The following is a 7867-nucleotide window of genomic DNA, read 5'->3' as shown; positions in this document are numbered from 1 at the left end:
GTCTTTACTGGCCATTTGTGCCTCTTCCTTTGAAAATTTCCCTATTTAATTCATGTGCCCATTTCTACATTGGGGTGTTGATTCTATGGGGGCTGAGTTTTTTGAGTTCCCTGAAGATTCTGGATATTAGTTCCATATCCTTAGATGCTGAGCCTTTTGATTTCTGTTTAGGAAGTTTCAGTGTATTTCCTACTGCTTCTTGGAGTTGTTTCAAAGTTTCAGGCCTTATATTAAGGTCTTTGATCCACTCTGAGTTGATTTTGGTACAGGGTGAAAGACAGTTATCTAGTTTCAGTCTTCTGCATGTGGATATCCAATTTTTTCAATAGCATTTGAAGAGGCTGTCTTTTCTCCATCATTTGTTTTGGGCTCCATTATCAAAGAGCAGCTGGCTACAGATGTGTGGGTTTATGCCTGGATCTTATATTCTGATCCATTGGTCTTCCTGTCTGTGTTTGTGCCAATACCATGCTGTTTTTACTGTTATGACTCTGTAGTATAGTTTGAAGTCAGGTATTGTGATGCCACCAGTATTGGACTTTTTGCTCAGAATTGCTTTGGCTATTCAAGATCTTTTGTGTTTCCATATGTATTTTAGGATTGATTTTTCTATCTCTGTGATGAATGTTATTGGAATTTTGATGAGGATCTCATTGAACATGCAGATTGCTTTTGGTAGTACAGCCATTTTCACAATGTTGAGTCTACCAATCCATGAGCATGGAGATATTTCCATCTTTTGATTTCTTCTTTGATTTCTTTCTTTAGTGGTTTATAGTTTCCATTAGAAAGGTCTTTGGTTTCTTTAATTTATTCTGAGGTACTTTATCATATTTGAGGCTATTGTAAATGGGGTTGTTTCCCTGATTTATTTCTTAGTCTGTGTGTTGCTGGTATATAGGAAAGCTACTGATTTCTGTGTTAATTTTGTATCCTGCTACTTTGCTGAAAGTGTTTATGATTTCTAGTAGTTTTTTAGTAGAGTTTTTTGGGATCTCTTAGGTATAGGACCATGTTATCTGCAAATAGGGATAGTTTGACTTCCTCCTTCCTTACTTGAATATCTTTTATTTCTTGCTCTTTTCTTATTTCTCTGGCTAAAAATTACAAAACTATATTGAATAGGAGTGAAGAAAGAAGACAGCCCTGTCTCAATCCTGACTTTAAGGGACATGGCTTCAGTTGTTCTCCATTTAGTATGATGTTGGCTGTAGGTTTGTTATATATAGTGTTTATTATGTCTAGGAACATTCCTTCTATTCCTAGTTTCTTCAGAACTTTTATCATGAAAAGGTGTTGGATTTTGTCAAAGGCTTTTTCTGCATCTATTGAGAGGACCATGTGGTTTTTGTCATTGCTTCTGTTTATATGCTGTATTACATTTATGGATTTACACATGTTGATTCATCCTTATATCCCTGGAACAAAACTGACTTGGTCAGGGTGTATGATATTTTTGATGTGTTGTTGAATTCTGTTTGTCAGGATTTTATTGAGAATCTTTGCATCTATATTCATGAAAGATATTGGTCTATAATTCTCTTTTCTGGTTGCATCTTTATTGGGTCTCAGAATGAGTATAATGCTGGCTTCATAGAATGAGTTTGGTAGTGTTCCTTCCCTTTCTGTTTCCTGGAAAAGTTTGAGGAGTATTGGTGTTAGTTCTTCTTTAAAGATTTGGTAAAATTTGGCTATAAACCTATCAGGTCCTGGGCTCTTTGTAGGGAGACTATTATTGCTTCAATTTCATTCATGTAGTAGTACTATTTAGGAGGTTAATATCTTCTTGGTTCAATTTTGGTTGGCTCTATGGGCCTAGGGATATATCCATTTCATCTAGATTTTCCAGTTTACTTGAACATAAGTTTTCAAAGTACTCTGTAATGATTCCCTGGATTTTGTTGGCATTTGCAGTTACATACCCTTTTTCTAATCTCTGATTTTATTAATTTCTCCCTCCTCCATTTAGTTATGTTGGCTAAGAGTTTGTCAATTTTGTTAATCTTTTCAAAGAACCAACTTTTTGTTTAGTATGCTTTGTTTTGATCTCATTGATCTTTATTATTTCTTTCCATCTGCCTGTATTGGGTTTGTTTTGTTCTTGTTTCTCTAAGACCTTAAGGTGCATCATTAGATTGTTTATTTGAGAGGTCTTTGCTTTTTTAATGTAGGCACTTATAGCTATAAACTTTCCCCTTAGCATGGCTTTTGTTGTGTCACACAGACTCTGGTAGGTTGTATTTTCATTTTCATTAGATTCTAGGAACTTTTTGATTTCTTTCTGTATTACTTCAGTCACCCATTGGTTTTTCAGCAGTGTGTTGTTCAGTCTCCATGCATTTGCATATTTTTTGGAGTTTCTTTTGTTTTCAAAATCTGTTGTGATCTGATAAGATGCAGGCGGTTATTTGATTTTCTTGAATTTGTTGAGACTTGCTTTGTATCCTAAAGTATGATCTATTTTGTAGAAAGTTTCATGAGCTGCAGAAAAGAGTGCATTGCCTAGTTGTTGGGTGAAATACTCTGTAGATATCAACCATGTCTATTTAGTCTAATGTGTGGAGTAGCTGTGGATTTTTTTTGCTGTTTTTTTATCTGAATGACCTATCCACTGGTGACAATAGGGTAGTCAGTTCTCCCAGTATCACTGTGTTAGCATCTATCTGTGCTCTTACAACTATTAGAGGTCTTTTTTTTTTTTAATGTAGATGTGTGCCTCTGTGTTTGGTGCATATATAGTAAAGATTGATATTTCCTTTTGATGAATTGTTCCTTTCCTTAATATAAAGTGACCATCATTGTTTCTTCTGATTGATTTTAGCCTGAAGTCTACTTTGTCAAATTTGAGTATAACTACTCCTGCCTGTTTATGTGTCCATTTGCTTAGGAAATTTTTTCCACATTTTGACTTTAAGCCAGTGTTTCGTTTTTTCAGTGAGAAGAGTCTCTTGTAAGCAACATATGGCTGGGTCTTATTTTTTAACCTAATATACTATTCTATGTCTTTTGATTGGGGCATTGAGGCCATTAACATTCAGTGTTAATATTGAGAGATGCCTGTTGTATCCAGTCATTTTTGTTCCCTTGTTGTTTAGTTTTATCTATTTCTTGTTTACTGGTCTGCTTGCTCAAAAGGGTTTATTCTTTCTTGAGTCTTCCTGTCTCATTCTAGTTTCTTTTCTGAATTTAAAAGTCCTTTAAGTATCTTCTGTAGTGATGGCTTGATGGTCACAAACTCCTTCAGTTTTTCCTTGTTGTGGAAGGTTTTAATTTCTCCTTCAGTTAGTAAGGATAGTTTTGGTCTAGGTTGACAATTTCTTTCTTTCAGGGCCTGAATTATGTCTTTCCATGATCTTGTTGTGTTTAGAGTTTGAGTTGGGAAATATGTTGGTATTCTAATGGGTTTGCCTTTATATGTGACTTGTCTTTTCTCTTTTGGAGCTTTCAGAATTCTTTCTTTGTTCTGTGTTCTGAGTGTTTTGATTATGATGTGTCTGAGGGTGTTTATTTTTTAGTCCTGATGGTTTGGTGTTCTGTAAGCTTCCTGCACCTGGGTAGCTCTCTTTCTCAAGATTAGGAAAGTTTTCTGCTATTATTCTATTGAATAGGTTGTCAGTTCCCTTAATTTATATCTTTTCTCCTTCTTCTAAACCCATGATTTGTAGGTTTGGTTATTTCATGGTGTCTCGGATATCTTGCACGTTCTGTTTATATTATCTTAGCATTCTTTCACGATCTTTTACTGTTTGGTCTAATTCCTCTATTTTGTCTTCTGTTCCTGATACTCTATTTTCAACTTGTTCCACTCTGTTCATCAAACTTTTGATTGGGATATTTATTTGGGATATTGAGTTGTTTATTTTGGATTGATTATTTTTCAGGGTTTCCATATTTATTGATTTCATATCCTGGATAGTCTTCTTAATTTCATTCATCTGTTTGTTTATATATATTTTTAGCTCATTTAATTGTTTATTCACATCCTTTTTTAGGTCAAATACTAACTTTTGTGTTTCTTCTTTGAGGTCATTAATCATTTTACTATTGTTTTTGGAAATTATTTTTTAATAGCTTTTCCTTTATGCAGGTGTTTGGATCCTTAAGGTTGGAATTGGCTTTTGACGGACAGCAGTTGTTTTGCTGTTTCATTCTGTGTTGAGATTTATGCATCTGGAGTTGTTTTTGGTTAGGTTTTTAATCCCTTGTGCTCCTGTATTTGGGGTATTGTATTTTTTTCTTCTGGAGCTTCAGCAGTGTTCCTCAGAGAGGGGTATGCTGGATATGTTACCCCTTGCAGGGTTCTTGTTATGACACTGATTACCTCTTTTCTGTCCCCAGTGAGGGGGCTGGAGTTCCTGCTCTTTGATGGGGGCATGGATCTCTCCTGTAGTCTCAGTGGGGATACCTGGGTCTCTTTCCACTGGGGGGGGGGCAGGCCTCCTAGCACCTGAAAGTAGTTGATTGCCACTCAGAGGAGGATTTGGGGTTCCAGTTCTTGGACAGGAGAGACGTGACTCTCCTGCAAGGAGGTAGTGTGAAGTACTGGGCTTCTGTGTACCTTGGGGGAATAGGGCTTCTGGTGCTGCCTGCATAATAGCAGGTTATAGCTTTTCTCCCCTTAGTGGGAAATCTGGCATTCTCACTCTTCAATGGGGTAATTAGGGGTCTCTTGCTGTCAGGGATGTTGGGAAGTGCTGGGACTCCATGCTTTCTGGAGAGGGAAGCCACCTGGTGCCAGCAGAATAGCAAAGCCTGGAGCCTGGTGTTCACATAGGTGTTGGTGGCAGGCTCCTGCAATGAGTAGCAAGTTGAGGGTACATGTGGGGCATCAAAGCCAGCAGCTTGAATTGTCTGGCACCCACAAAGCAGTGGAGACCCTTGGGTCTATTTGTGTTGAGGCGTGGGCTCCCAGGAGCCAAAGCATCTGCTGCAAGCATGGTTGAACCAAGCCTTCAGGCAGCAGTAGTCCTGGGGCCTGCTTTCCAAGAGTGTGCTCCAGAAGGGTAGTGCAGTAGTGCTGCAACATGGGGAAGCCAAGATTTTGGGTAGCAGGAGATCTGGGGCCTGATTTCCTGCATGGGATTTAGGGTTAGCAGTTCAGTAGCAGTCCTTCTGGGGGAACTGAGCCTGCTGACTTGCTCCTTCTGTTACCCGTGGAACAGCGGGAGTCATGGGCCTTGCTTCCACGGTTGCACCAGTTTCCTGGTGTTTCAGGATGAAGGTAGCAGGTTATGTAATATGGGGAAACATGGAGCCTGAATTTCTGTGTGAGCCAGGAACTGGGACTTACCACCCAGCACCGAGTGATGGAGCCTGGAGCTGCATGGCAACTTTAGGGATGGGGGATCAGGAGTGTTGAACTGTAAGTCATTCTTCCCATTCTTCCTGTGGTTAGTTGCTTCTCCATATGCAGATTTGGAGAGGGCTTTGCTTTGTCGCTGGTTATGGGACCCCATGGGTTCCTTTTAGGATGCTCTGATCTTTCTTATTCAGGGTAGTCAGTCACTGCTGGGCTATCAGGGTATCAACAATCCACAGTCTTGCCCTCTCTTCCCCACAATGGCATTTTAGATAGAAAAGATGTTATAATAAAAAATTCACTGGAGGTGCTCAGTAAGAGAGCAATTATACATTTGAATTTAGGCTAATATAAATTAGCCTAAATAACAAAGGAGAAAACCAAATGCAACCGAGTCTTAGAGATTTACAAAATAATATCAAAAGATCTAATATTGTCATTTAAGATGGAAGAGAGAGTTAAAGAGCCTACTGCAAAAAAAAAAAAAAAAGATTTAGTGAAGCAAATACTTTTACAATTGAGAAGTTTAGTAGAACCAAAGATAAAGTCAAAGAAGCATCACCTGAACACTTGAAAATTAAACTGATCAAAACTCAAGCTAGAGAAAAAATTAGTAATGAAGGCCACAAGGGGCTAAAACAAAAATCTTTAATGTGATAAGTGAAAACCCTGTCAATGCCTAATTCTATAACCAGTGAAAACATTGTCAAGAATGAAAGTAAAATAAGCATACTAAATTGAAGGAAAACTAAGGGAGCTCATTACCATTACACCTGCTCTAAAAGCAATACTAAACAATGGCCTTTGGCTGAAGAAAAAACACAGCATAAGAAAACAGTAATGTAAAAAGGAAGAAAGAGTAGTGGAAATAAGTATATGTATAAATACAATAAGCTATTTTAATCCTCTTAAACTTCTCAAGTAATAATTGTTGAAAGCAAAAACTTCATATATATTAGTGTCTACAATACACATGTATTTAATTCATTAATGTTTTCTATTGCTACTGTAATAAATAGCCATAACTCTAGCAGTTTAAACAATGCAGATGTACTATCTTACAGTTCTATCCATCAGAAGTTTGACATGTGTCTTGCTGAGTTAAAACCACAGTGTTTTCTGTGTTTGTTCTTGGAGGCTATAAAGGAGATTTCATTTCCTTGCTGACTCAGAGTGTTAACAGAATTCCTTTTTTTCATGTTTGTATGTCTGAAGCCCCCATTACTTTTGTGATGTCCATTTACAACTGGTCCTAAATTCTAGAAAATCCAAACAATGTGGATTCCTTGGATCCATAGCCCTTTTCCTTCACTTTCAAAGCCAGCAAGAGTAGGCAGGTCCCTCACAACTCAAATCTCCCTATTTCTTCTTCCATCACACCTCCTTAATGGCAGCAAGGGGAGGTTATTCACTCTTAAGGATTCATGTGATTAAACTAAGCCCATCCAGACAATTCAGATAAGATTAAGATCTTGGTCTTAGTCTATTTGGGCTATCATAATAAAATACTCTTAATAAATAATAGAAATTTATTTCTTATGGTCTGGAAGCTCAAAGTCCAAGATTAATGTACTAGAAGATTTCGTGTCTAGGACGGATTTTACTTTTTGCTTCCAAGATGGCACCATTTACTGCATCCTCCAGAGGGAACAAATGCTGTGTTCTCACAGGGTTTCAGAAATGTAAGTCTCAGAAAGCTCTCTTAAGCCTCTTTTATTATGGTATTAAACTCATTCTTAAGGCTGGGAATGTAGATCAGTGGCAGAACACTTGCCTTGTGTGATAGGGCCTTGGGTTTGGTCCCAAAACCCTGCAAAAAAAAAAAAAAATCAAAAGAGTGGAATATGCATGGTCTGGTCACCTCTCAAAGCCCCCACATTTTACTACCATTTTCTTGGTGTTTATGTTCTAACATATGAATCTTAGGGAGACATACTCATGCGGTTCTTAACCTTCAATTAAAAGAACATCTGCAATGTGAATGTCAAAGGTTTTTGTAACTTAATCATGAAATTGTCATTCCATCACTTTTGCTGTATTCTCTTTTTTGGAAGTATGTCACGAGGTCAAACTCACACACAAGAACAGATTACAGAAAGTTATTGTATTAGTTTCCAATAGTAGTTTGGGAAATAACAAGAAATGTAGTGTCTTTAACACAAATCCAGGAGTTCACAGTTTTGTTGGTAAGAATTCTGGCATTCTGATTTCTCTCCTTAGAGTCTTAGAGTCTCAGATGGCCAAACTCAAGGCATAGTCTGGTTACTCTCTTATCCATAGACTGTATTGAAGAATTTATTTTCAAGCTCATTCATGTTGGTCATATGTACTTCCTTGGAATTTTTGATCTGCAGTTCCCATTTCTTTGCTGGTTATGATCTAGAGACTTTTCTCAGGTTACTAATCCCAATTCACATTCCTTATGTGCCATCAAATAAATGAAGTTATACAATGTTTATGGATTGGAAGACTCAATATAATTCAGATATAATTTGATCTATAAATTGAAAGCAATCTCAATCAAATTATCAGGAAGCATTTTTACAGGCCATGATACAATATGTAGTT

This window comes from Castor canadensis, chromosome 5 (assembly GCF_047511655.1).
Source record: "Castor canadensis chromosome 5, mCasCan1.hap1v2, whole genome shotgun sequence".
In the NCBI taxonomy this organism is placed as follows: domain Eukaryota; kingdom Metazoa; phylum Chordata; class Mammalia; order Rodentia; family Castoridae; genus Castor; species Castor canadensis.
Note: the sequence above shows the minus strand (reverse complement) of the source record.